This window comes from Salvelinus namaycush, chromosome 19 (assembly GCF_016432855.1).
Source record: "Salvelinus namaycush isolate Seneca chromosome 19, SaNama_1.0, whole genome shotgun sequence".
In the NCBI taxonomy this organism is placed as follows: domain Eukaryota; kingdom Metazoa; phylum Chordata; class Actinopteri; order Salmoniformes; family Salmonidae; genus Salvelinus; species Salvelinus namaycush.
The window spans coordinates 43,845,090-43,857,440 of record NC_052325.1 but is presented as its reverse complement, the minus strand read 5'-3'; the positions used below and the strand labels follow the sequence as shown (position 1 = coordinate 43,857,440).

General features: G+C 47.5%; 1 pseudogene; it reads right to left on the bottom strand.

Annotated features, from left to right (window-relative positions):
- Nucleotides 1-9,807: 9,807 nt before the first annotated feature.
- Nucleotides 9,808-11,077, bottom strand: LOC120064030 (annotated as a pseudogene).
- Between the last annotated feature and the right edge of the window lie 1,274 nt (nucleotides 11,078-12,351).

Here is a 12,351-nt window from a genome sequence, read left to right as displayed (position 1 = left end):
GTTAGCTTCTCCCTTTTCAAGAATAACTTTCAACAAGAAGTTAAGTTTGAAATTATCATCATCTGGTGAGTGGAACTGTGTTTTTTTTATAGCAGTGCACTTGCTGTTGTGAGACGAGATTGCTCTGAAATCGGAGTAGATAGCCAGAGTGAATTTGAGAGCGCAAGAGATATGCTAACTGGATAACAGTCGTTCAAGTTCTTGCTAGCTATGCCCCTGATGCAAACAGCACATGATGACAATTGCACATCACAAATAGCCTACTAACGAACACTTCAGACTAAACTTTTTCAATACCTGGTTTGCATACCCATTGTTGCCTTAGTTAGCATTTACTGGTATATATCATAAGTTGAAATGTCTTTCCTACCCTACCGGCTACCGATGTCATTCTTCTGTGAGCTGCTCCATGCCAAAACCAGTTGAGAGCTGCACATTCTTGCTGCCTGCAGATTACATTCCGTTTAAAGTAGGTGATATGTGTGGCGCGCATGTGAATATATTTCACGTGCTTTGCGCTTGTGTAGGCTGCTTTGTGCATGATTTCTCTATTGTACTACATAATTGATCAATCCTATACCTCCACTACACCACTTTGATATGCATCAGCAGGGACTAAGAAGTGAGTATACACAATGCCCATTGAAAAAATAGTGGGTATACGGCTTATACCTGCGTATAGCCTACACTACTGGCCCTTTGTGTTCTACAAAAGGTTCACTCTCCCACATGAGTGCGCTGGTACTATGGTTGCTGTCCTTTCAGAGTGTGCTGGTATTATGGTTGCTGTCCTTTCAGAATCACAAACCTGTCACACACTGAAGGCCTAGATCCAACAGGTTTGCAACTGCGCAAAAATGTCTATAATAGATATAAAGGCTGCTAATATACTGTTTTAATGTTTCAAGAAAGGAGTGTATATATTTTGCCTGGTTTTATGCGCTGATATTTTAGATTTTTTACTCCGCTGGTCTCCGGAAGAAATCACAAGTCCTCACTGTCTGAGACCTAGTAAAGACCGAGACAATCAAGGCCCTGACTGAGTACTACAACACTTCCTACTATGTCAACGATTTTAATTTGCTGATATGGAATTTGAACCGGATATAATCATGGCAACCTGGTGAAATTAGCATAGGGATAAATGTACCGGGATATGTGATGGCAACAGCTACATGTAGTCTTTGATCACGTGCAACTGCAGTGGTTCCTCAATTAAAAGTTGTGTAATACCTCAGTTTAGTGTGCTTACCTTTAATGCTCATTCGAGCCACCAGAAGACATCTTTGAGCACTTCTACTCCGTCTACTACATAATATGACTTCTGCAGTTTGAGATTATGTATTTTCTTGATGAAAATAAAGGTGATCCTGGCCTTTATTACTAACCATTTATTTTTGGTATTTTACCTTAATTAAAATGATTAATTTCGTAGTGTTTCTATTGCAAGAATAACGAAAATGCGTTTTACAGTAGCCTATGTAGGACTATAGCCTCACGTATCCAAAACATCCGTTAATACAAGTTCTTTAAAAATAGAAATATGGGCAGAATATTGTATACGCAACAAAAATAAACACAACTTGCAACAATTTCAATGATTTTACTTAGTTACACTTCATAGAAGGAAATCAGTCAATTTAAATAAATTCATTAGGCCCTAATCTATGGGTTTCACATGACTGGGCAGTGACGCAGCCATGGGTGGGCCTGGGAAGGCATAGGCCCTCCCACTTGGGAGCCAGGACCACCCACTGGGGAGCCAGACCCAGCCAGTCAGAATGAGTTTTTTCCAACAAAAGGGCTTTATCACAGACAGAAATACTCAGTTTCATCAGCTGTCCAGGTGGCTGGTCTCAGACAATCCCGCAGGTGAAGAAGCCGGATGTGGAGGTCTTGGGCTGGCGTGGTTACACGTGGTCTGCGATTGCGAGGCCGGCTGGACGTACAGCAAAATTCTCTAAAATCTCTAAAATGACGTTGGAGTCGGCTCATGGTAAAGAAATGAACATAATCTGGCAAGAGCTCTGGTGGACATTCCTACAGTCAGCATGCCAATTGCACGCTCCCTCAAAACTGAAGATATCTGTGGCATTGTGTTGTGACAAAACTGCACAGTTTGGAGAGGCCTTTTATTGTCCCCAGCACAAGGTGTACCTGTGTAATGATCATGTTGTTTAATTAGCTTCTTGACATGCCACACCTGTCAGGTGGATTGATTATCTTGGCAAAGGAGAAATGCTCACTAACAGGGATATAAACACATTTGAGAGAAATAAGCTTTTTGTGCGTATGGATATTTCAGCTCATGAAATATAGGACCAACACTTTACATGTTGCGTTTATATTTTTGTTCAGTATATAAAATGTTCAGATGGTTAAAGGCTAACATTTGGTTGTTTCGCACTATACCACAACGTACCAGCATAACCTCTAAACTTTTTTAATTGAGTAATCGCAGAACATCAACAATTTTAATTGGCTGATGCTTAAACTAAAATGTCATTTTTTACTAATGTTCCTAGTGTGTTTTGACTCAGTGTCTGAGCCTCCGGTGTTCAGTTAAAGATTCTCAAATTCTTCATTATTCAAACCCAACTCTTTAAAAAGTCACCTCTTCCAGTGGGGAGACTTCACCCACATACAAGGTGCCATTGTTCAAGACAATGACTAAGATTGCATATATTAAAGTACTCACCATCTCCCCAATCTGAATTTACCCAATAAGAACAAAATATGGGCCATGAAGGTCTTTATGTGAAAGTCAGGGAGAAAACAGAAGTGAAAAGGGAACAAATTAAGAGAACTTAGTCATCCTCCTCAACGAAGGTGACATAAATAACACACATTAATAACTAAGTCTTTGACTGATTGTTTTGCTTCCTCCTCCTTGCTGTAGAGAAAGCTCTCAAACAAGAGAGAGGGAACAGAGACTATTCCAAGGCTCTGCGGGGGAAATAGGCAGAAAGAACTTGTGTTCTGCATAGCAAGTATGAATGAGTGACAATCCAAATAAAATACATCCTTCATCTTAGCCAAAATGATTGACCACTTTTGTAAACATGGAACATATGGTAAGTAAAGAGCTCTGTCTTTAACAGAAAACGAACACTCCCAGGGCCATCCGCGACTTCGCCATTTCCAGGGTGTTGTATTAGTGTTCTGTTAATATTCCACGCCTCACATTATTAGTGTTCCCACCTGTGTTTACTTCATCTCTTGTTTCTCCTCGCCATTTGCCGTTGTGAATAGTGGAACGTGAGGGTGGACCTTTGGGAAGTGACAGTGTTGACGTGATAGTGAATGTGACGGGGTGATGTGTCACCTCGCCATTCAACTCCTCCCATTACTTCAGCCACCCTGTCGCTGGAAGGATCATAATTCATCTTCGTTGAGCCACGGGGCTGTCTCTGTGATAGGCTAAATGATCGGGGCGGTGGAGGGGCGGATAACAAGGTCCTCAGATGCGGCTCTCAAGTGAAATTCAATGGAGTTTATTAACGGTAGAACCGCGAAGCAGTGTCGGCTAGCATTGGCTCACACTGACTGTCAGGTCACAATGGGAGTAGAGGATATACTGCAGCTACAGTATAGATCGTTTTAAAACTGTGGAAATGGGTTGGCATTAGGTTTACGGTTATTTCATTAGAATACGTACCTAATTCCACATATTGACATAAAGGACTATACTGAATGTCTATGTATTTGGTATTATTGTGAACTGAGACCTCATATGCTTGTTTTACACTAGTATGGCATCTTCCCTGCCCCAAATTATCTGTTTTTCCCTGCTCTATTGTCGTTTAGCATGGATTTAAATGCACCCTATTTTGCTATATTGACATAGTTCACGAATGCCATGAATCTTGGAGCTCTCGGTACCAAACAGACAGCGTTTAGTTAACCTACTGGCTGTGTTGTCTTTGCTTGAAAGTGATCAATTGTCTAATCAATCCTGACTCTGTTTGTGCTCATTGGTTTAACAACACTGAACTTCTCAGGGAGAGTCGGTTTATTCCGCCAATGAGGGCAAGCATGTGGTTAAGTCTGATTTACAATCAACTGGGTTTCAGCTATAATGTTATCCTATACAAACTTAGCCATGTGCTGAATCGTGAATAATGCTATTGTGTGTCCATATGTATCATGCTCCATCATGTAATCTATTCCATTCCAAGTGCTCTTAGGAGTGCACCACTATAGAACACATGAATAGAACCCGAACCAGCAGTAACTCCTTAATTAGGGAGCTAACGAAACCGGAGGTAAGCCCTTTCAGAATGCTTCATTAAGTCCAAATAGGCAACCGGATGGTTGGGTTGGATCCCAACACACCATGCCGTCATTAGGCAGAATTCATGCACAAACACATTAGTCTTTTGTTGTTTGCTCTTTCTCTCAAAATGGATGTTAAATTGTATAATCATGACAATTGTTAATTGACCACATCAAAATCACAGCCCGCAGATGGCCAAATCCATCAGTGACTGCTGGATTTTTTTTTTTTTTTTTTACAAAGTCTTACATAATTGTATTGAGACAACAACCTTGCATAAGCTTCTTGACAAACAATTGAACATATTTATCATTGTACGTTTTAAGACATTTCCACACTATTTTAGGTTAAATTGCTCTCTCAATACCAATCTTTAGTTGAAGTCACTTTCAGTTAGTTGGTACCATCACTGCTCCATAACTGTTGGTCAGTGTTTGAAGGCCAACATCAGTCCAGATTAGTGTAGATCATCACAGACGTTTCAATTATAATGTTCAGCATCTTGCGCTTGCACCCCATTGAATACGCTCCAGCTCAGCCATCCCCTTGTATATTTAGGTACGGCATTGGTTTGAGGTGTAGTAAAAACAGTCGCCTATTTTTTGACACATCAACCAACACCATAATACATCCCTCCAACAAGGAGTCACACACAAGCCCTTTATTCTAACACGTGTCTGCCTGTCATCTTATCTGCCACTCTAGACATATGCTAATCTATCCTCTCCCGATTCTCTCTAATTATTAATCAGAGAGAGGGTTATGAAGACGGTTCCATCAGCATGTGCACACACACTGACATGCGTAGACACTCTGGCATTGAAGTCACTATGCCAAAGGCCCATTTGTCTTTTTAATACTGAGAATTTGATTTGTTTTTTAAGCAAATTGAAGGCACACAAAGGCACACTTTACATAGTTACAGGGGCAGTTCAGGATCTCATGTCCAGGTGACAGGCCAGGCATGGGTCCTCATTGCAAAGCTCTTGGGACGTAAGGGTTTAATTAAAGATTGAGAAAAGGTCACATGATCGTTCAGTTGTTCCTCATCCGTGTCATCTGCTGCACCTTCAGCGGTGTAGCTCTTCTCTTGGATGTCGCTCTCCAGCATGTCGTTGTAACGATCGTCTAATTCCTCCTCCTCGGAGGAGGAGAAGGAGTAAGGGTCGGACCAAAATGCAGCGTTGTTATATGACATAATGATATTTATTAAAGTAAAAACGAAACATGAAAATACTTCAACAAACTACAAAACAAATAAACGATGTAGACAGACCTGAACTAGAGAACTTACATAAACACGAAGAACGCGTGAACAGGTACAGACTACACAAACGAACGAACAAACGAAACAGTCCCGTGTGGTGCACAGACACAAACACGGAAGACAACCACCCACAAACAAACAGTGTGAACAGCCTACCTTTATATGGTTCTCAATCAGAGGAAACGTCAAACACCTGTCCCTGATTGAGAAGCATATAAGGCTAATTACCACTGACCTAAACATAGAAACACAAAACATAGAATGCCCACCCCAACTCACGCCCTGACCAACTAAACACATACAAAAACAAGAGAAAACAGGTCAGGAACGTGACATAACCCCCCCCCTCAAGGTGCGAACTCCGGACGCACCACCAAAAGTCTAGGGGAGGGTCTGGGTGGGCATCTGTCCACAGTGGCGGCTCAGGCTCTGGGCGTGGTCCCCATCCCACCATAGTCAATCCCCGCTTTTTTAGCCTCCTCCCAATGACCACCCTCCAAATTAACCCCACTGGATTAAGGGGCAGCACCGGACTAATGGGCAGCACCGGACTAAGGGGCAGCACCGGACTAAGGGGCAACACCGGAATGAGGGGCAACACCGGAATGAGGGGCAACACCGGAATGAGGGGCAACACCGGATTGAGGGGCAACACCGGATTGAGGGGCAACTCCGAAGTGAAGGACAGCTCCGGACTGAGGGGCAGCTCCGGACTGGCTGACGGCTCTGGCTGGTCATGGCTGGCTGACGGCTCTGGCTGGTCATGGCTGGCTGACGGCTCTGGCTGGTCATGGCTGGCTGACGGCTCTGGCTGGTCATGGCTGGCTGACGGCTCTGGCTGGTCATGGCTGGCTGACGGCTCTGGCTGGTCATGGCTGGCTGACGGCTCTGGCTGGTCATGGCTGGCGGACGGCTCTGGCTGATCCTGGCTGACGGACGGCTCTGGCTGATCCTGTCTGACGGACGGCTCTGGCTGATCCTGTCTGACGGACGGCTCTGGCTGATCCTGTCTGGCGGAAGGCTCTGGCTGATCCTGTCTGGCGGAAGGCTCTGGCTGATCCTGTCTGGCGGAAGGCTCTGGCTGGTCATGGCTGGCGGAAGGCTCTGGCTGGTCATGGCTGGCTGACGGCTCTGGCTGGTCATGGCTGGCTGACGGCTCTGGCTGGTCATGGCTGGCTGACGGCTCTGGCTGGTCATGGCTGGCTGACGGCTCTGGCTGGTCATGGCTGGCGGACGGCTCTGGCTGATCCTGTCTGACGGACGGCTCTGGCTGATCCTGTCTGGCGGACGGCTCTGGCTGATCCTGTCTGACGGACGGCTCTGGCTGATCCTGTCTGGCGGAAGGCTCTGGCTGATCCTGTCTGGCGGAAGGCTCTGGCTGATCCTGTCTGGCGGAAGGCTCTGGCGGCTCCTGTCTGGCGGAAGGCTCTAGCGGCTCCTGTCTGGCGGAAGGCTCTAGCGGCTCCTGTCTGGCGGACGGCTCTGAAGGCTCATGGCAGACGGGTGGCTTTGCAGGCTCAGTACAGACGGGCGGCTTTGAAGGCTCAGTACAGACGGGCAGTTCATGCGGCGCTTGGCAGACGGACAGTTCAGTCGGCGTTGGGCAGACGGGCAGTTCAGGCGCCGTTGGGCAGACGGGCAGTTCAGGCGCCGTTGGGCAGACGGGCAGTTCAGGCGCCGTTGGGCAGACGGGCAGTTCAGGCGCCGTTGGGCAGACGGGCAGTTCAGGCGCCGTTGGGCAGACGGGCAGTTCAGGCGCCGTTGGGCAGACGGGCCGTTCAGGCGCCGCTGGGCAGACGGCAGATTCTGGCCGGCTGAGACGCACTGTAGGCCTGGTGCGTGGTACCGGCACTGGTGGTACCGGGCTGAGGGCACGCACATCAGGGCGAGTACGGGGAGAAGGAACAGTGCGTACAGGGCTCTGGAGACGCACAGGAGGCTTGATGCGTGGTGCCGGAACTGGAGGCACTAGGCTGGAGACACGCACCACAGGGAGAGTGCGTGGAGGAGGAACAGGGCTCTGGAGACGCACTGGAAACCTGGTGCGTGGTGTAGGCACTGGTGGTACTGGCCTGGAGCGGGGAGGTGGCGCCGGAAATACCGGACCGTGCAGGCGTACTGGCTCCCTTGAGCACTGAGACTGCCCAACCTTACCTGGTTGTATGCTCCCCGTCGCCCGACCAGTGCGGGGAGGTGGAATAACCCGCACCGGGCTATGTAGGCGAACCGGGAACACCATGCGTAAGGCTGGTGCCATGTAAGCCGGCCCGAGGAGACGCACTGGTGGCCAGATATGTAGAGCCGGCTTCATGGCACTTGGCTCAATGCTCAATCTGGCCCGGCCGATACGAGGAGCTGGTATGTACCGCACCGGGCTATGCACACGTACAGGAGACACCATGCGCTCTACTGCGTAACACGGTGTCTGCCCGTACTCTCGCTCTCCACGGTAAGTACAGGGAGTAGGCGCAGGTCTCCTACCTGACTTCGCCACTCTCCCTTTTAGCCCCCCCCCAAGAAATTTGTGGGGTTTACTTTCGGGTTTCCAGCCGCGTCTTCGTGCTGCCTCCATTCGCCGGTATCCCTCCTCGCACTGCGCCAGAGAATCCCAGGCGGGCTCCGGCACTCGCCCTGGGTCGATCGCCCACCTGTCGATCTCCTCCCACGTAGTGTAGCCCAGATCCTTCTCCTGCTTCCGAGCTAGCTCCTCAAAACGCCGCCTCTCTGCTTTCGCTGCCTCCAGCTCAGCTTTGGGGCGGCGATATTCTCCTGGTTGAGCCCAGGGTCCCTTTCCGTCCAATATTTCCTCCCAAGTCCACGAGTCCTGGTTTTTAGGCCGCTGTTGCTGGTTCCTCTCACGCTGCTTGATCCTTGGGGGGTGGGTGGTTCTGTAACGATCGTCTAATTCCTCCTCCTCGGAGGAGGAGAAGGAGTAAGGGTCGGACCAAAATGCAGCGTTGTTATATGACATAATGATATTTATTAAAGTAAAAACGAAACATGAAAATACTTCAACAAACTACAAAACAAATAAACGATGTAGACAGACCTGAACTAGAGAACTTACATAAACACGAAGAACGCATGAACAGGTACAGACTACACAAACGAACGAACTAACGAAACAGTCCCGTGTGGTGCACAGACACAAACACGGAAGACAACCACCCACAAACAAACAGTGTGAACAGCCTACCTTTATATGGTTCTCAATCAGAGGAAACGTCAAACACCTGTCCCTGATTGAGAACCATATAAGGCTAATTACCACTGACCTAAACATAGAAACACAAAACATAGAATGCCCACCCCAACTCACGCCCTGACCAACTAAACACATACAAAAACAAGAGAAAACAGGTCAGGAACGTGACAGTCGTCCTCTGTTTTCACGGTTCTGATGAGGACCGTATTCCTCTCAGTCACTTCCACTGCCTGTTCCTCATGGGTGAAGATCGCTCGAATTCCACCTGCACCATTTCCCTTTCCATTGCCCCCGATCATTTCCGTTGACTTTACCGTTTCCTCCACAGTTTCCATTACCTCCACCATTTCCGTTGCCTCCAACAATTCCACTCAATGCCACTCCTCCAGCCACTCCTCCAGCCACACCCACACTCATTCCCAGTGTTAGGGGTAATGCGTTACGTAATCAGATTACTTTCATCAGTATTATTACAGTTACTTTCAGAGTCATATCTCTACCGGCAGCGTGTTTCCATGATCCGATCTCGACTCGTTTCCTCATTTAGTTCACGAGCGAGCGGAGAAAGACTGTTTGGAGAAATGTCATATGCTCTCCATAGAAATGTATAGAAGACGTACCTCTGATCTTTGCCATTGATCGCTTCTGTGATAGCAAATCCCATAGAGGGCTTTCCTGTCTAGTGGCAAGTGTGCCCTCTATACGTCTCTATAGGTCCCTGTACGTGCGGTCTATAACCAGAACTGGCAGCTCGAGAGAGATTTTGAATGAAAAGATAGCCATATGTACTGTACAGATTTCCTAATTAAACAGCCCATATGATAGTGCAGCACTTGTAGACTAGCACAGGAAATCACCGCCACAAATGAAAGGAGAAACTAGTGATCAAACCTGAGTTACTATGTAGTCTATTTCTGGTAGAGCGTGCACAGCTCGCCTTGCTCCCTCGAACAGTTAAACAAACGGTGAGATTTTTACATTTTTCATGAAAGTAAAGTAATAACTAGTAAAGTAACCAGTTACTTTGTTAAATGTATCGAGTAATATGTTATATTACTTTTACAAGTAACTAATCCCAACACTGCTTATTTCTGAGCTCATCGCACTCATTCTGCCACTCATCCAAGACAGGTTCTTGACCATGCTGCTGAGTCGCAAGTCCTCGCCTTCAATCAGCTTCCTGTAAGTCGTGATCTCAATCTCCAGAGCCATCTTGATGTTCAGAAGGTCCTGGTACTCGCGCAGGTGGTGAGCGATGTTCTCCTTGGTGGTTTCCAGCTCAAGCTTCAGGGCCTCGATCCTCGCCTGCAAGTCTTCCAGTTCCTTCTTGTACCTCTCCGTTGCTTCGTTGATATCTGCCACTCTAGACTCTTTGTTTTGGATATCCTTCCTGGCGCTCGTAATTTCTTGTCTTACGCTTCGGGCCTTGTCGATGTGCTTTGTCGTCTTGTTGGTAATGTCTTCCAATTTTGATTTGTACCAGGAATCCATTTCAGCCAAGTTTTTGGCTGTGATTTCATTGTACTGACTTTGGATTTGTTTGAGAGCAGCCAATAGGTCAGGGAGGGCGAAGGAGCTCTGGGATGAGGAATGACCAGAATAGACCTGAGCCATCAGCTCTTCAATTTCCTGTTTCTGCACCCTCTTTTAGGAACTTGAGCTCCACCTCCAACTGCTCCAGCTGTTTCTCCAAAGCGATGCGCGCAGAGGAGGCCGCGTCAACATCCGGATGGAATGCTTCGATTTCCACCTCGGCCACCTTCCTCTTCTCAAGGGCCATCTCCAGTTGGCCGACCATGGCCTCTGTAGCGGCGAGGGCCAGGTCCCGCTGGACTCGCATCTTATCTGCGATCTTCATCAGCTTCCTCAGTTGCTGCTCGTACAGCAAGCGCAGGCCAGACGGCTTCACAAAGCGATTCTGGAGGCCTTCGATCTCCATCTCCAACTGCTTGTTCTGCTGCTCCAATGAGTGAACCTTGTCGATGTAAACAGCCAGCCTGTCGTTAAGGACGACCATCTCCTGTCTCTCAACGCTGCGTGTGCTGAGGAATGCTTGGTTCTCAGTGGCGGCTTTATCCAAGTCGATGCCACCCTCCATACCAGCACACATTGTCCCACCAGCCACGTCAGATCTTTGTGTTGAGGACATGGTCCTTCGGGCCACTGTGCCACCTCCTGAACCACCATGGGTGGAGATGGCGGATCGGGTACGCGCATCTCGTCGGGTGGGGGAAGGGCTGGACACCCTGACCTTGTAGGATGTAGAGCTGCAGATGATGTCCTCAAAGTGGCGGCGGTAAGACGACATCCTTTCTGGGCTATGACTCATGATGACGGTGAGTTGGTTTTTCAATCTCTGTGTCTGAAGGAGGACCTCTGGTTGGCTGTGCACCTCTGCTCTCCAACTCTCATCGTATGGGCCTCTTTATACCCAGACAGCCTGGCCAATCCCTGCCCAACTCCTGAGCAAAGAACTCTGTAATTTCTAACCTCTAAGACAAAGGACCTGACCTGCCTCATGGACATCTGTCATGTCCCAGTGAGGAACGGAGTTAGGGCTATGAACCAGTGAGGCAGTCGGGCCCATTAAGAAATAAAGAGAGACATAGTTAATTGAACACAAGCACTATTTCTACATAGTGAAGATAAAAACTAAGTAAACAGAAGGCACAGTATGTGTGGATGGTGTGGTGTGTGTTTATTTTTATTTGTTATGTTTGGAAAGTTGAGTGAGTGAGTAATGAAATAGTTGCATATCCCAGAGCCAGTGTATTGCTGTGGGCCGGGTATGAGAGGGCTTTCAATGTTGTTCAGATGATGGATATACTTTTATAATGAATTATACGTCTTATTTATTTATTGTCCTATCATGGGGAACTACATTTTTAAAATAAATTATATCTAATTATTTATTATCCTATTTTAATGGTACGGTCCATGGCCCTATACCCTAGACACCCACATGAATGGCCCAGATACTAAGGAGAAGTCCCTAACTGTTTTATGTGCATGCTGTAAGCGGTCTGTATGCAGCCAAAATGAGGTCAGGGACCAAGAGCAGCACTGCCCCCTCAAGATTCTGAGCCTGCTTGGCAGGGTTGGTCCTGCAAAGCCAAAGCCCCCTAAAGGGAGAGCATAATAAACAAGGAAATTCTCAAAGCTGCTAATGAGAACCTTGACGACCTTGTACCTAGCCGGTGGGGATTCCGGTGGGGTGCCCCCACCCAGGCAGTGGCAGTGCTGGCAACACTAGCTGCAGTAACCCATGGGGAGGGGGTCACACTCGGACATTCAGAGAGGGGGTATATTATTGTGGCCCTGGTGGCACGAAATCAAGTCGGACTGCATGGAGATGCTTGGGAACATGGTCAAAATGGATGACCGTATTGTGGGTGTTTCAGGAAGAAGGTGTACATTTGACCTCCATCATTTAGGATGTGACAATGGTAAATAAATCTCTACATTTATGCTCATTTTTTGCGCGGTCTTGCAGGCCTTCTCATGCAGCTGCAACTGCAAGTACATTTGTAAATCATGATCCATCTTGAGTTGGGCTCTGGGATGGTGCAATTGTTGAGAGGGTGAGCTTATGGTTGTGTGGGG